At 38.9% G+C, this 17,536-nt stretch overlaps 1 non-coding gene across 1 annotated transcript; it reads left to right on the top strand.

Moving 5' to 3' along the window:
- Positions 1 to 9,938: 9,938 nt before the first annotated feature.
- LOC116151144 (U6 spliceosomal RNA) lies at positions 9,939 to 10,045 on the top strand. The gene has a single exon (XR_004134920.1). It is a non-coding gene; the product is annotated as a U6 spliceosomal RNA (small nuclear RNA).
- The last annotated feature ends 7,491 nt before the right edge of the window (positions 10,046 to 17,536 follow it).

Raw genomic sequence — 17,536 nt, 5'->3', positions numbered from 1 at the left:
GATTTGAATTGAAAATTTGAATTTTTCTTCTGAATTCTTAGCGACCTCCCATTTGTCTTTCACATACTTTGTCAGTTTCAGGACTTCAAATAGTTTATTTATTCATTTATGTATGTTTTTATTTACAGCTTTGTTGAAATCTAATTAACATATAACATTGTGTAAGTTTAAGGTCTACAGTGTAATGATTTGGTAAACATATATATTGCTAAATGATCACCACAGTAAAGATAGTTAATACATCCATCACCTCATATGCTTACAATTTTTTTTTTGTGGTGAGAACTTTTAAGATAAATTCTTAGCAACTTTCAAATATACAATGCTGTATTTTAACTATAGTCACCATGCCGTACATGACATCCCCATGACTTATTCATCTTATAATTGGAAGTTTGCACCTTTTGACCGTGTTCACCCCTTTGCCCCGCTCCCCCTGACCACGCACATCTGGTAACCACCAGTCTGTCCTCTGTATCTGTGAGCTCAGATTTTGTAGATTCCACATATAAATGAGCTTATACCGTATTTGCCTTTCCATGTGTAGCAATTTAGTGCAGGGTTTAAGACAGAAGGCATTAGGTCCTTTATCCTTCACTTATCAGGTATGAGGCCCTGGGCAAGTCACTGATCTTTCTAAATCCGTTTTCTTATATGTAAAATAGTGAGAAGAATCTTAGCTGCTTCACTGAGTTATTATTGTAAAGGTTAATTATACATGAAGGGCACTTAGAGTACTCTGTTCATAGTAAGCTGTTAGTAAATGTTGGCTGCCATTACTCCTATTGTATCTTAATTGAGATATAATTAACATATAACATTGTGTAAGTTTAAGGTCTACAATGTGTCGATTTGATACATTTATATACTGCAATATGATTATCACCATAGGGGTAGCTAACACCTCTATCCCATCACACAATTATCATTTCTTTCTTTTTGTGGTGAGAACAATTAAGATCTAGTTTCTAAGCAACTTTGAAGTTTATAATACAGTATTGTTGACTCCAATCACGATGCTGGGCATTAGATCTCCAGTACTGATTTATCTACTAGTGGTACCCTTAAACTTCTCCCCAGTTCCCCCACCCCCCCATCTCCTGGTAGCCACCATTCTACTCTTTGTTTTTAAGAGTTCAGATGTTTTAAATTCCACATTTAAGTGATATCATACAGTATTTGTCTTTCTCTGTTTCACTTTTCTCACGTACTGTAGTGCCCTGGTGGTCCAACCACATTGTCACAAACGGCAGGATTTCCTTCTTTCTTATGGTTGAATAGTATTTCATTGTGTATATACATATTGTATATGTGTATGTTGTGTATGTATGTATCACACATCTTTATCCATTCATCCAGTCACATCTTCTTTTATCCATTTATCCATTACTGGACACTTAGTTTGTTTCTATAGCTTAGCTATTATGAATAATGCAGCAATAAACATGGGAGTACAGATGTGTTTTCAATATCCTATTTTCATTTCCTTTGAATTTATTCCCAGAAATGAAATTGTTGGATCATATGATAGTTCTTCTAAAAATTTTTTTGAGGAACTTCTGTACCATTTTCCATAGTTGGCTGTACCAATGTACATTCCCACCAACAGTGCACAAGGGTTCCCTTTTCTCCACATCCTCACCAACATTTGTTATCTCCTGTCATCTTGATGGTAGCCATTCTAAGAGGTGTGAGGTGATGTCTCACTGCATTTTGATTTGCATTTCCTTGATGATTAGTGATGTTGAGCATCTTTTCATGTAACTGTTGGTCATTTGGATGTCTTCTTTGGAAAAATATCTATTGAATTACTCTGCCCATTTTTTAAAATGGATTGCTTGTTTTTTGTTATTGAGTTGTATTTCTTTATATATTTTGGATATTAACCCATTATCTCATATGTGGTTTTGCAAATATTTTCTCTCATTTTGTAGGTTTTTTTTCATTTTGTTGATTGTTTCTTTTGTTATGCAGAAGCTTTTTATTCTGATGCAGTCCCATTTATTACTTTTTTGCTTTTATTGCTTGTGCTTTTGGCATCGTAGCCAAAAAAGTCATTGTTAAGACCATCATCAAGGAGCTCTTCCTTTTTTTTTTTTTTTTTTTTTTTTGGAGTTTTACAGTATCAGGCCTTATGTTTAAGTCTTTAATTCATTTCAGGATAATTTTTGTGAGTGGTGTGAAAAGGGGGCCCAATTTCATTTTGCTGCATATGGTAATCCAGTTTTCTGACACTGTTTATTGAGGAGACTATCCTTTTCCCATTCTTGGTTCCTTTGTCAAATATTAGTTGATCTAATACGTGGGGGGCTATTTCTGGGCTCTCTGTTGTGTTCCATTGATCTATGTGTCTCTTGTTATGCCAGTAACATACTGTTTTGATTATTACAACTTTGCACTATCCTTTGAATTCAGAAGGGTGATACCTTCAGCTTTGCTCTTCTTTCTTTTGGCTACTTAGGGTCTTTTGTGGTTCTGTACAAATTTTAGGGTTGTTTTTCCTATTTCTGTGAAAAATACCATCTGAATTTTTATAGAGATTGCGCTGATTCTACAGATGGCTTTGAGCAATATGGGCATTTTAACAATATTAATACTTCTGATCCGTGAACACAGAATAACTTTCATCAAACTCTTGTAGTTTTCATTGTACAGATATTTCACTTGTTTGATTAAATTTATTCCTAAGTATTTTATTCTTTCTGAGGCTGTTGTGAATGGGATAGTTTTCTCTATTTCTTTTTCAAATGTTCCACTGTTAGTATATAGGAAAGCAACTCATTTCTGTATGTTGACTTTATATCCTGCCAATTTATTGAATCCATTGATTAGTTCCAACAGTTTTTTGGTTGAGTCTTAGGATTTTCTATCTATAAGATCATATCATCTGCAAATCATGATACTTTTACCTCTTCCATTTTAATTTGGATGCCTTTTATTTCTTTACCTTGCCTAATCTCTCTAGTTAGGACTTCCACTACTACGTTGAATAAGAGTGGTGAGAATGGGCACCTACCTTTGTCTTGTTCCTGATCTTAGAGGAGAAGCTTTCAACCTTTCATCGCTGAGTACGATGCTAGCTGTGAGTTTGTCACATATGATCTTTATTAGGTTGACATGATCCTACTAGACCCAATTTGTTGAAGCTATTATTCCTATTGTTGAAACTTTCCATTCTGTGTTTGTTTTCCCTTTAAGCAACGTTGTGTCTATTTGACTGAAGCAGAATTGAAGGCTGGTGAATTGGAATTCCATTCACCAAGCTATTAAGGATTCCCCAGGTGTGAAGGAGCCGGCTTTTTAGGTCTTGGGCTGGCGGAGGGATACATTTCAACCTTTAGGTTGCATACAGTTGCATCACTTTCACATAGGGAAGGCTCAAATTGGGGTAGTTTCTGTGATTTTCTTTTTTTTTTATACGGAGTCATAGACATTCATCCTTGTGTATGACTTCCGGACTGTCCTGCTAACTGAGCACATCATGGTGCTGGATGGAGAGCTGAGCTGCAGTCTGAATTCCAAAAGCAGCAGCCAGCACCTTTTGCACGAATCCCAAAGCCAGAGTCTCATTTCCTGAAATAGAGTAGCACTCTAGCTTTCCCATCTGCCAATTGTAACACACAATTTGTAGTTAAAATTTGCGTTTCTCAGCAACTGTGCCTAAGGGGCTCTAGGACTTTCCTAAAATCAGTGAGAAAAAGTGACAGTGTGAGAGCATCCTACTCAGGTCCGTCATCTGTATTTAATGTTACGACATAGTTGAACTGCAAGAAGTTAGGCTATTGGGGCACGAAAATGTTCTTTTCAGGGGATTTATTCATATGTTTCATGTCAGACAGGGTGGCTCCCTAGGTGCAGGAATTGGGAGGTACAAGAAAAAAAAAATCTGCTAGTTTTCTTCATTTAATCATTTCTGCTCAAATCTGGTTTCACATTTTGATTCAAAATAAGAATGTCACAAGATGTTGTGCTCTTTAACTCCATCATGGAGGTGACCCTGAAATCACAGGAACAGGGAGTATGTCGGAACCTTTTCATTCATTGCATTGAGGGTTGAAAACCAGACAGCAATGTGAGGCCATGATTTCTAGTGGGTACTATTGACAGAAGCCTCTGGTTTCTTCCAAGAACTGTAACAGAAGTTGACTAGAAGGTCTTCTCCTTTTAACGGTGGCGGGAGAGACTCTGGGTTAGGTAGCTGCCCTGGCGTGACTGAGTTTGCCTCTCTGGGATGTTCTACTGTGAAGGAGTTCTTGGATTAATCATTGCTATTGGCAAGTGCTGGAGAACTTACCCAAAATTCTCCATGCTGATGGGGAATTTCCGAGTATGTGATATGATGGGCTCATGGTCTGATGTGAACTGGATTTGAACGCTGGTGTTACTGTTTTCCATCTGCATGAACCTGGGTGCATTAACAACTCTGAGTCTTGGATTTCTCATCTTCCAAATAGGGTATATTAATCAGGGTTCTCTAAGCAAACAAAACCAACATGAAATATATATATGCACATACATATACACACAGATAGAGAGATGGGTTTCAAGGAACTGCCTTTTGTGATTATGGAGACTTGGTAAGTTCAAAATCAGTGGGGTAGGTCAGCTGGCTGGAGACCGAGGGAAGAGTTGTTTTTTAAGTCCAAAAGGTATCTGCTGGCAGAATTCCTTCCTGCTTAGGGGAAGTCTGTCTTTGTTCTATTCAGGCCTTCCACTGTTTGGATGAGTCCCACCCACGTTATGGAAGGCAATTTGCCTTACTCAGAGTGCACCAATTTAACTGTTAATGTCATCCAAAAAACACCTTCACAGAAACATCCAGTATAATGTTTGACCAACTGTTGGGGCACTGTGGCCCAGTCAAGTTGACATAAAATTAGCCATCACATGGGGATAATTCCACTTAATTTTAGGACTATTGGAAGACTTAATGGGATAATGTATGTGAAGTCAAAAGAAGTTGACCTTTCTGCAAATGGTGGCTGCAATTTACTGCTATTATTATTTTCCTGATTGAGCTGTTAGTAGCCAAAAAACCTGGTATAAACTTTCCAGAGGGAAACTTGGCAATATGTACTAAAAATCTTCAAAGATTTGTTCTTCAAAATGTGCTTCCATAATTAGAATTCTATGCAAAGGACATAATTCAGGATGAATATAAAATCTAACTTTGGGGATGCTCATAGCAGTGATATTTATAATTGAAAAAAAAAAACTGAAAACAATCTAAATCTCCAACAATATGAGATTGAATAAATAAATCATGATAAAGGTCATACAATGGAGTGTAAAGGAACTCTTGACAATGATGTGGTAGAAGACATTTTGAATGGAAAATTGTGGTATAATGTGAAGTTAAAAAAAAAAAAAGGACTGAAACAGACATGCACAGTCCGAGCCTATGATTGTATTAAAATATATGCATAAATATTGAAAGATCATTCTTCAAAATGTAAAGGATAGTTATTTCTGGGTGGTGAGGCTAAGGGTGATATTTTCTGTTATGATTTTTTTGTAGATCTGAATTTTCTGATTTTGTAAAAAAAAAAAAATGAATACATCACAAAGGTTATTTTAAAGCAGTTTTGTAATGGGTTTGCTATGGTAGACATGAGACTGGTCAGAGAGGATTTGGCCAGAAAGTAATTGCTCTGAAAGAGGAGGAAGGCAACACCATGTCAAAATAAGTCAAAAGAACTTGAATCTTCCAGGGGTGGCCTCACCGGGGAAGATAGCCAGGTCTAGCAGGAACTCTGACTGAAAGACAGAGGGTAATCTTGTCTTGATGTTTTGAAAAGCCTTTTTAAGGATTTTTAAGCCAGAAGGATTTTGAGGTGCCCAGTAGGGCCAGGATTCGGGTGAGGCAAGTCAGGCGCCCAGAGCGCAAGATTTCAGGTGGCACACACTCTCAGGTGCTGGCCCTGGGCTTACATTGTAAAGAAGTTCGAGCACCTTCTTTAGCACATGCCTGAGGAGGTGTTGCCTTACCTTCTGGACTGTCAACCAAGTCAGTCAACAGTCAGTCTGTCAACAAGTAACTCCTAAATGATTACTCCCTCAGAAAGGTTATCAGCCAAGTTGCAGCCGGAGTGAGGGAAATATTCACCACGCTCAACCGGTGGATGAACCTGTGGGAAGTCGGCCCTTCTTTCTCTATTGCCTGTCAATCTTAGATGTGTTACTAATAATATAAAATTAACTATCATTTGTTTTTGTAGCTGGCAGGGGTATTTGCGGGAGTTTGTGGTGTTGGCCAGGAAATGATAAGAGCAAATCACCTCACAGTAATATGTGTTGGTTATTTGCTATGGCCTTATTAAATTACTTCTAGAACAACTTATTTTTCTTTCAGGGCAAGGAAATAAATACCAGACATTGGGAAAAAGACAACTTTAAAAATTAAGAATCTAATCAAGGCTTAGGAAGTTAGCTACAACCTCAGTGACGATGATAGATTTCTCTGAACGCACAGAAGAAGTCAGAAATGGTACCCCTTGAACTCACAAACACTCAGCCATATAAAGAGCACAGACGTAGAACCTTGGTATAGTAACTGTGAAAAGGCTCAATCCAAAATTCTCTTAAATTTGATGATACTACAATGTTTCGACTTAATGCATCTGCCTAAATCCATTGTACAATTATAATTTTAGAGAGGAATTATAAGGCTGACTTGTTAGACCAATTAGACACATTACTTTAAACATTGCAAGCATATAAATGCCAAATATGCACACAGATTCCTTAATGTAAGACAATCAAAACACACTTAAAGATTTATGTTTTCATTCTAAACCTTCCTGGGCTTAAAAGAAGCCTATCCCTGTGGTAGGCAGAATTCTAAGATGATGCCCCAATGACCCACACCCGTGTATACTCTCCTCCCCTTGAGTGTGGGTGGAACCTCCAATATTGATAAGATGTCATTCCTGTAATTAGGTTACTAATCAGTTGACTTTGAGCTAATCAAACCAGATTCCTGGCTGGGCCTGCCTTAACCAGTGAGCCTTTAATAGAAGGGGAAGCATCACAGAAATGTACTCCCATGGACTTTGAAGATGTAGATGAGCTCTGGCCAACAGACAGCAAAAAACCTGGGACCTCAGTCCTAAATCTACAAGGAATTCAATTATGGCAACAACTGGTGAACTTGGAGGAGGACCCTGAGCTTTTGATGAGAACCAGTGCCCTAGATTTCAGTCTGGTGAGACCCTGGACTAACCCATGCCTGACCTCCTGATCCACAGAAATTGCATAATGAAAAACTAATATTCCCTCTGTAGTGGGTTGAATTGTGTACCCCAACAACCAGTACATTGAATATATTGAAGCCTCAAATCCTGGTGCCTGTGAATGTGACCTCATTTGGAAATCAGGTCTTTGCAGTTGTAATCAAGTTAAGAGAAGGTCATACAGAATTAAGGTGTTTCCTAAATCTGATGACTGGTATCCTTATAAGGAGAGGGAGAGCTGGAGACATATACACAGACAGGGAAGATGGAGGCAGAAATTGGAGAAATGTAGCTAAAAGCCAAAGAATGGCAAGGATTTCTGGCAACCCCCAAAAGCTGGAAGAGGTGAAGAAGGATTCTCCCCTAGAGTCTTCAGAGGGAACATGGCCCTGCCATCTTGATTGTAGACTTCTTGCCTCCAGAATCATGAGAAAATAAATTCCTGTTGTTATAAACCTCTGGTTTGTAGTAATTTGTTATGGCAGCCCTAGAAAACTAATAAACCCCTTAAAGGAACACTTATGCCATTTCTGGCAGAGATTGGCTAGATACTCAAACTCATTTCTTCTAGCATGTGGCTAGACCACATATCCCAGCTGGCCTGGCCTTTATCTGGAGGGGCTATGTGCTTAGTTCTTGCTGATGGATTTGAGCAGAAGTGTCGTGACCCTCCAAGTCATTGAATTAAAATCTGCTCTGCTTTGTCTAGGCTCTGTGTTTTCTTCTTCCATTGTGACCTTGGAGGCCATGTGTTGAAGATGGAAGCCTCACAAGATTGAATAAGGCTGGATCTGAGTCTTTGCTTGGAGGAAAGCCTCAGGCCAGGAACATCTGCACTGGACATTCCATGAGAGAGAAATAAACTTGTGCTGTGCAGCTGAGATTTGGGGGTTAGTTAATTGCCCCATTACATCATTCCAAATATTCTTTAACAGTTGATAATACATAGTGTCCAGAGACATTAGCTGGGCTGTGGGGTCTGAATCAGCAGCCAGACAGAACAGTTTTTTCCTGATCCCAACTGCCAACCTGAGTCCCCTTTTTATACTCATAGTGTCTTGTGTTATATACAGACTAAAGATTAAAAAGGGGATGATCACTGTATCAGTCAGGATTCTCCAGAGAAACAGAACTAATAGGAGATAGATGGATGGATGGATAGGGAGATAGATAATGAGGAATTGGCTCATGCAATTATGGAAGCTGAGAAATCGCACAATCTGGCATCTGCAAGCTGGAGACCCAGGAAAGCTGGTGATGTAGTTCAGCCTGAATCTTAAGGGCTGAGTGCCAGGGGAACCAATGGTGTAAGTCTCAGTCTGAGTGTAGGAGAGGCCCAATGTCCCAGTTCAGCAGTCAGGCAGAGAAGATGCAAATTCTTCCTTCTTCTGCCTTAATAGATTGGATCCTGCCTTCCCACACTGGGAGGGATATCTGTTCTACTGAGACCATTCAAACTCTAATCTCACTCAGAAATAACACCTTCACAGGCATAACCGGAAATAATGATTTCCTAAATTTTGGGGCACCCCATGATGCAGTCAAGTTGACACAGAATTAACCATCACAATCACATAGACCATGTCCCTGGTTTGTGCCTAATTACTACCAAATTCTTCCAGCCACTCACAGAATCCTGAAGCCTCAGGCTGCTCCTTCAGAGAATGGGATTTTTAACTTTAATATCTCAAGATATTTAGAAGTCTTCATGTTTAGTTTTAAATACTGTGAACTTGACAGAATCCTGCATCTTCCATCCTATTCTATATAACTCTTACAGATTTTAAAAGGACACCTGGAAGAATTTCTCTAGGCTTTGTCCCTAGTTTTAAGGACATTATACTGACATGTTTGGACATTTAAGAAAACTTTAAGATGCACTATACTTTTAAGTTTGATTTATTCTGTTTGTCAGAATTAATTAAGTGCTGAGAAGGTTTTATTCATTAGTCAGATATTTAAGGGGCTTAAAAAGTAAACTGAATTATTTAATTTATAAAGGCACTTAGTTAAATGGGACCAATCATCAGTCAAAGACATTTGTGTCAGTGATCCTTAAACTTTATTAGATTTATAAATAGAATATTAAGAGTTGTAAATTGAACTCAAAAGCTCAAGGAGAAACTAGGTTTGGAGTCTGTAACTTTAATAAAGAAAACATTGATATTAAACGCCTTTGTTTGATAGCAAATCGTTTTCTGCAAACAACATCTCACATTAAACTTAAAAATTGAACAAACAAATAAACCTGCTTCTACACCACGCAGTAGATAGCTTCTAATCTACTCTGTCTTGGGGAGCCAGATAATCAGTCAGTATCTGAGGAATAAGAAAGGAGCATGAATTTTAGTGCACATAAAAGGTGTAGTGATTATTTAGACCAGAATAATCACCAGGGATACTTTGTTAAGAAATCAGATCCTTGGCCTCTTTCCTGTGATTCTCTTCCCCTGGATCTGAGGTAGGGTTTGAAGGATCTGGAGTTTTTAACAGTGTTTCTCAAAGGGTGGTCCATGGACCAGCAGCATCGGCTTGACCCATTTTAAGATGTTTCTTCACAGGCAGCAAAAGCAAAATAGACAAGTGGGACTACATCAAACTAAAAAGCTTCCTGACAGCAAAAGAAACAATCAACAAAAAGAAAAGGTAATATATGGAATGGGAGAAAATATTTGCAAACCATCTATCTGATAAGAGGTTAATCTTGTGCTCGCTTAGGCAGCACATATGTTAAAATTGGAATGATACAGAGAAGATTAACATGGTCCCCGTGCAAGGATGACACGCAAATTCATGAAGAGTTCCATATTTAAAAAAAAGAGGTTAATCTCCAAAATATATAAGAAATTATACAAGAAACTTCTTCAATTCAATAGTAAAAAAAAAAAAAACCCATAATAACCTGATTTTAAAATGGGCTAAAGACTTGAATAGACATTTATCCAAAGAAAACATACAAATGGCCAAAAGATATTATGAACAGATGCTCAATGTCACTAATCATCAGCGAAATACAAATCAAAACCACAAAGAGATATCACCTCATACCTGTCAAGATGGCTATTATCAGAAAAAAAAAAGAAAAACAAACTCCAGCATATAACAAATGTTGGCGAGGATGTGGATAAATTGAAACACTTGCACACTGTGAATGGGAATGCAAAAGGGTGCAGCTGCTATGGATAATAATGTAGAGATTCCTCCAAAAATTAAAAATAGAACTACCATATGATCCAGCAATCCTGCTTCTGGATATTTATCCAAAAGAATTGAAATCAGGATTTCAAACAGATGTTAGCACTCCTATGTTCATTGCAGCACTCTTCTGAACAGTCAAGAGGTAGAAACAACCTAAATGCTCACTGACAGATAAATGGATAAAGAAAATATGGTATATACCTATAATGGACTACTACTCAGTCTAGAAAAGGAAGGAAATTCTGCAATATGAGACAACCTTGAGGACATTATGCTAATGACATAAGGCAGTCATAGAAAGACATAGAAAGGTGACTACTATATGATTGCTCTTATATGACTCTCTAAAATAGTTAAATGCTTAGAATCAAAGAGTGGAATGGTGGTGGCCAGGGGTTGGGGGGAAGGAAAAATGGGAGTTACTAATCAATGGGCATAAAGTTTCAATCAAGCAAGAAGATTCTAGAGATTGACTGTACAACATTGTACCTATAATCAACAATGTATTATATACTTAAAAATTGTTAAAAGGGTAATCTCTAAGTGAAGTAAGCCAGAAAGAGAAAGAAAAATACCATAAGATATCATTTATATGTGGAATCTAAAAAAAAAAAAAAAGAAGAAGACATTAATGAACTTACCTACGAAACATAAACAGACTCACAGTCATAGAGAACAAACTTACGGTTACGGAGGGTAAGGGCAAGGGGGTGGTAAGGGAAGGGATAAACTGGGAGTTCGAGATTTGTAGATACTAACTACTATATATAAAATAGATGTACAACAAGTTTCTACTGGATAGCACAGGGAACTATATTCAATATCTTGTAGTAACCTATAGTGAAAAAGAATATGAAAAGGAATATATGTATGTTCATGTATGACTGAAGCATTATGCTGTACACCAGAAATTGACACACTGTAACTGACTATACTTCAATTAAAAAAAAGGGTAGATCTCATGTCAAGTATTCTTAACACAATAAAATATAAAATAAAATAAAATAAAATTGAAGAACTAGAGGAAAGTATTTCTTCTAGTGTTCTCTTCCAACTTGAGTCATTTGTTATCTAGGAATGTCTTTTCTGTTTGCCTGGCTCTGTGGCCTACTGTTTCTCAGTTCCCAATGCTGCAGACCCATCATAGCCTTTTACTCTCTTGACACCCTCAGTTTTCAGTTTTCAGATTGAATCTGGGCTAGAAGAAGGTCACCCACTGGGCGGAGCTGTGACGTTTCCTGTTGTCACAATCTAGCTTATTGGCTGAGGCAGTCCGTTTGGTTTTTCAATGATTCCTTGTGAATTGATCTAAGTGCACTGTTGTGACACACATAGTTTCTTCAGAGGCCTTTTAAAATGTCTTAGCTGTGATACATATTGCAATGGCCACATATTGGAGTGTATCTATTGTATATGCTTGCAAAATGTGAGGGCAGGAAGTGGGGTGAGATGTTCGAGAAAAATCCTGGAAATGTCACTGTTATCTGATAATTTATAAGTGTGCAAATGATGAGGAAGTCACAGGTAATTTTCCTGGAATAAATATCAATTTTGGCGTCATTGTCATTGTCTCCCGACATGGACTTATTGAATTGGAAAAGTGTACTCGCAAGGGTAGGTTTGCCCCTAACCAACATTTACAGGGCTTGAGGCAAGAGTCTCAGTGAAGACCCTAGCAGTGCAGTGCCTCCTTCTTTTCTTTCCCCTTCTGGCTTTGTCCTGAACCACTATTCTAGCCCAAGCGACTAAGTTTCATCTACTCCTGCACCCCAATCACCAGCCACCCCTTAGCATGGTCTGCTCTCAAGAGAATGGCCCCAGGAACAAGCTTGCATGGGCCCTGAAATGGCTTGAGTCCCTCTGAGCAGGGAATTTCAGACTCCTGAGACCCACCCAGGGCTTGACTTAGAAGGGAGGCTGTGGGCTTTGAGTGGATACAGCCTCCTGGCTGTAGGGATTACCTGCCTCCAGTGGAGGGCATAGCTGGAGGAAATCTAGAGCAGGGCCTTCCAAGCTTTAAAGTTTTGGGGGTCGGGGGACAGTTCAAGTGGTAGAGCACATGCCTAGCATGCATAAGGTCCTGGATTCAATCCCTAGTACCTCCATTAAAATAAATAAATAAATGAAATAATTAATAATTAAAATAAATAAATAAATGAAAAACCTAATTACCCCCCCCATAAAAAATAAATAAAATTTTTAAAAAAGGTTTAAATTGTGGGCCTCCCTATAGGTGAGGGGCCCAAGTAAGGCGCCCCAGTTGCTCAGGTTTAAGGGTAGTACTGGTTATGGGGTTCAAAGATGGAGGAGAGCCTATTGTAAGCAAGGATGTGTCATGATTGGGGGAACCACCTTAGGGCCCTTATAAGTACTCTTTGTCTTGTGTTATGACCTCTAATTTTTACCAGTGGCCACAATCAGTTAACGTAGGACCCTGCATCATTATGCTCCCATCTCTCCTCTCTTATCGCAGCCACATCCTTGTCCTCAACTCCCCCCATCACAGCTCAGTTTTGCTATTATTTATGATTTTCAACCATTAAGCAGCCTTGAGGAGTTAGAATATCTCAAAATTCTTTGGGATTTTGAAATACTTTATAGGGGAAAGAAGAGAGTTCAGTGGTTAAATAGTTTTAGGGAATGCTGCATATGCTATCGCCCTAGCCTGGTGACTTACAATGCAGCTTGGCATTCTAAAGGCTCTGACAATTCCTGCAGTAAACAAATCTGTATTAACTTTATTTAACTCTTTGGTTCCCAATTGTATTTGAAAATAGACACGTCACTCCTTTGATTCCAAAGCGGTAATCATTGATAGTTTCTGCCTTAAGGGAGCATTCAACCAAGGGATTTATCTATTCTCTGATACCTATTTATTACCCCAAAGACTGGACTAAGCATACAAAGGGAAACAAAATAAGACTCTGCCTTTGGGGAGCTAGTAATCATCTTACCAGTGACTTCAAATGTCGATTCAATTTAACTGTGGGGAAAGTTCAGCTGTGTTTGGAAATCTTAGTTCAATTATAACTTGAGGTCAGTTACCATTTATTTATTTTTATTTTTATTTTAAACACCCTTATTGTGGTCTAATTTCTGTACAGTAAACTACACATATTTCAGATGTACAATTTGATGAATTTTGATAGATGTGGTTATCATTTAAATGGCTGGAAAAAAATGCATGACTGTTTTCAGTGTGCCTGCTGCTGATTACATTTTCCAAATGTGAAAGAGGTCTTAGAACTAGAAAATCAGGTATCTTTTTATCTCAGATCTTATGTGGACCATCCTTGGGTACTTTGGGGGTGATGTGGCCAGGTACTACCTTGTGAACAAAAAATACTGCAAACCACAGCAGTAGACAAAGAATGCTGAAGCCATCCAGTCATCAGTAGCTGCCGCCACCCCCCAGGGAAGACAAACCTGCAGCCCGGCCCCTGCAGCCACTCACCATGGTGCACCCTGAGGGGACTCAGAATAAAAAAGGACAGGATACTGGCCCTAGACAGCCAGGTGCTTGTCAGAGGGATGAATTCAATGAGCCCACATGTTTGCTCCCTCCCATACATAGAAAAGCACTAAATTCTTTAACTTCTTGAGATGCCTGTTTTTCTTTAGTTAACAAGCCATCTTTTAAAATTCCAACTACCTGGTCTTTGTTGAAAAGCTCCTATACATCCTAGCTCCTCCCCCACCTCTTTGGAGCAGTCCCTTCAGTCGACAACCTACTAGGATTTGTTGGGGGGGCTAATGTGGCTCATTACTACCTCGAGACTGATGGGATTTGTCCCAACCTCCCAGGGTACTTTGGGGCTTCTGTGGCCTATCACTACTTCCAAGGATACTTTGTAGGCTGTCAAATGATTGTCGACTGACATAAACGCGCAGCCTAAAAGTTGAGAGTTATGTTTTATTTGGCGGACATTTCTGAAGACTCGAACCCCTTCAAACCTGGGATGACAGCCTCTCAGATGGCTCTGAGGGACTGCTCCGAAGAGGTAGGGGAGGAGCTAGGATATATAGCAGCTTTACAGCAAAGACCAGGTAGTTGGAACATTAAAAGATGACTTGTTAACTAAAGAAAAACAGGCATCTCAAGAAGTTAAAGAATTTAGTGCTTTTCTATGTATGGGAGGGAGCAAACATGTGGGCTCATTGAATTCATCCCTCTGACAAGCATCTAGCTATCTGGAGCCAGTATCCTGTCCTTTCTTATTCTGAGTCCCCTCAGGGTGCACCATTGTGAGTGGCTGCAGAGGCCGGGCTGCAGGCTTGTCTTCCCTGGGGGGTGGCGGCAGCCGCTGATGACTTGATGGTTTTAGCGTTCTTTGTTTACTGATGTGGTTTGCAGTATTTTTCGTTCACCTGATGAATGTTCTTCCAGGAGCCTGCCCAATCCAAGGATCGATAAAGCATTAGACCTGTTGCTACTTAGAATCTTTGTTTTTGTTTGGGGAGAGGAGCCCAGGCTCTTTGGGGAGAGTTTCAGAACTTCGTGTACATTTCAGATCTTAGGTTTTTTTTATCTCATCCCTTGCCTGCCATGATCAAGAATGTGCAAGGTAACTTGACATGAAATCAGAACTGCTTGCCTCCCTCGGGCTGTTTTTAGGTATGGTATTTGATGGAAGCAGGAAAAGGCCTGGGTGGTCTCTCAGCAACTCTTTAGTGACTGTGATTGTGGCAGACGCTATCGGTGCCCCATCCGTATTTCTTCCACACTCACCTCTACATGTCGAAGGCTGCTTACTGCGAACACCTGTGATTCTGCCAGAGGGCTTTATTAGCCCTTTGGTTGGGGGAGCATGCTCAACTTCCACACACAGTAAGCATAAAGTGCCAGACTTAATGCTTCCAGAAATAGTTGTCAACCAATGACAATGGAGACTTAGTGAATAAATGCCCCAGCTTTCTAACCCTTAGCTGCGATAACTCTGAGGTATATTCTTTACTGTCTCCCACGGTTCCCCACAGGAACTGATCTCCAGCTGCCACAATGGTAAATAGCTTAAAAATGCACTTTTTTTATTGGCTGCATTCGCTTCCATTTTCATTTCCCCACTTCCCTACTGGCGTTTCCTGACATTGCCTCCCTGCTAAAAATGTCTGCACTTAAATACTTGGCGTAAAGTCTCCTTATCTCAAACCAACCAGTGATTCTAATATATTTAGTCTTGAAGTTTGCTAATGGAGGTTAGAGACACTTTCTTGACTTGTGACTATCATATGGCACTAATTGTTTGAAAAAGTTATAGTCCATTTTTAATTTGTTACTTTAAAATTGAGAAATATATTCAGACTCTACTAGTGGTAGACATTAAAAATCAAGAAAGGAAGACATGTATTGATATCAGGAGTTGAAAAATAAAAACACTTGGTCTCAAGCCTTTTCTGTCAATCTTCTTTTGACCTGAATCTGGCTGAATTCACTGGTACCTTATTACCTGTAAGCCAGAAAGATTATTTTTATTATGTGCATGTCCTGTGTCTGTTATTTTGAAATGAGAAGTCTGAAAGTGGAGACGGATCTTGTGTCTCAGTGTGGTAGGTAGCTTCTAAGATAGCCCCCAAATACTCCCATCTCTTCATATTCATGGCCTTGGGTAATCCCCTTTCCTTGAGTAACTTGCTTCAGTGGACTGTCTCAACTATGAGGAGATGTCACTTCTATGATGAGGTTATAAGAGACTGTAAACTCCATCTTGCTCTCCAGATTCTTTCCTTTGCTTGCTTTGATGAAGCCATGTTTAGGAGGCCCATGTTTAGGAAGCCCATGTGGCCAGGAACTGAGGATGACCTCTGGCTAACAGCCAACAAGGAACGGGGATCCACAGCTCAATAATCCAAAAGGAACTGAACTTTGTCCACAATCATGTGGTGAGCTTGGAAGTGGATCCCTCCTCAGTTAAGTTTTGAGATGAGATTCTGGACATGGCTGACATCTTGATTGACATCATCTGTACCCTGAGGCAGAGCAACTGGCTAAGCTATGCTCAGATTCCTAATCCACAGAAACTATGAGATAATAAATGTGTGTTGTTTTAAGCTACAAATACACGTGGTAATTTATTATGCAACAATAGATAACTAATATACTCAGCATATATAAATGTGTGTAATAATTAAGTATTTGCACTTTCTTATTCATTCTGTATTAGAGCAAATATTTGGGACATAGAAGGAAAATTCAGGCTCTAACAGGGTCAGTGTCACCCTGAAAACTGAATCAAATTGACCATGATTGTGATAGATTACGTTTAAATTTCAGGGTTGAACTCCTACTGTTCTCCAAAGAAAAGGAAAATACCTTCTCTTTCAAAGTCTATCTGACCAAGATTCTTTATAGGAAAAATGGCCACTCATAGATTAGTTTCTGAGTACATTTTCTACCAATGATGTTAAGACATCTCTAAGAATATGCAAGTCTCTTAGCAACAGAAGATGATCCCGAATGAGAAAGCATCATGAGCCAACTCCCCTGCAAGCATCGGAGCAAACAAAGATGAGATTTTAAACTTTAAAAAAAATATATATTTAAAATGAATTCATCCTGAAAAAATGGAGCAACGTGTATAAATCTATTAACTGAAGAAATTCTGTTGTTTCAAGGTTATATCTTATGTGTCTAGGATAAATACATTTAAAAAATACACACAGTAAAATGTGAAAAACAGTTTCTTTGGGATCATCATGTCTGCTGCCAGAGAAGTCACATTTCTTGTAAAACAATGCAACATAATGGATGGTGGTGGAGTGAGGCCAGCTGGTTTTAAATATCAGGCTGACAGTGGAATGTGGTATTTGGAAGATCGTCACAGCACAACATTCAAGGAGGCATCGAAATCTATTGGTTGACAACTTAACAAAATGTAGCATGTTTTCCAAAGTATTATTTCAGCCTCAGAAATAGATTCACTTTACACTCAGCGTATTCTGTCTATTGTGGGTGAATTCCGTGGGATCATCTCACAGATAAAACTGCTTCATAACTAGATTTTTTTTGCCCCTTTATTCTCTAGCCTAGAAGTTCCTGAGTAGGGGTACATAAGATGATCCGCTGGGGTACAGGCAGAAAATATTAGAATTTTTCCCTTAAAAAGTAA

This window comes from Camelus dromedarius, chromosome X, assembly GCF_036321535.1.
Source record: "Camelus dromedarius isolate mCamDro1 chromosome X, mCamDro1.pat, whole genome shotgun sequence".
NCBI classification, from domain to species: domain Eukaryota; kingdom Metazoa; phylum Chordata; class Mammalia; order Artiodactyla; family Camelidae; genus Camelus; species Camelus dromedarius.
Note: the sequence above shows the minus strand (reverse complement) of the source record. Positions and strands in the feature narration are given on the sequence as shown.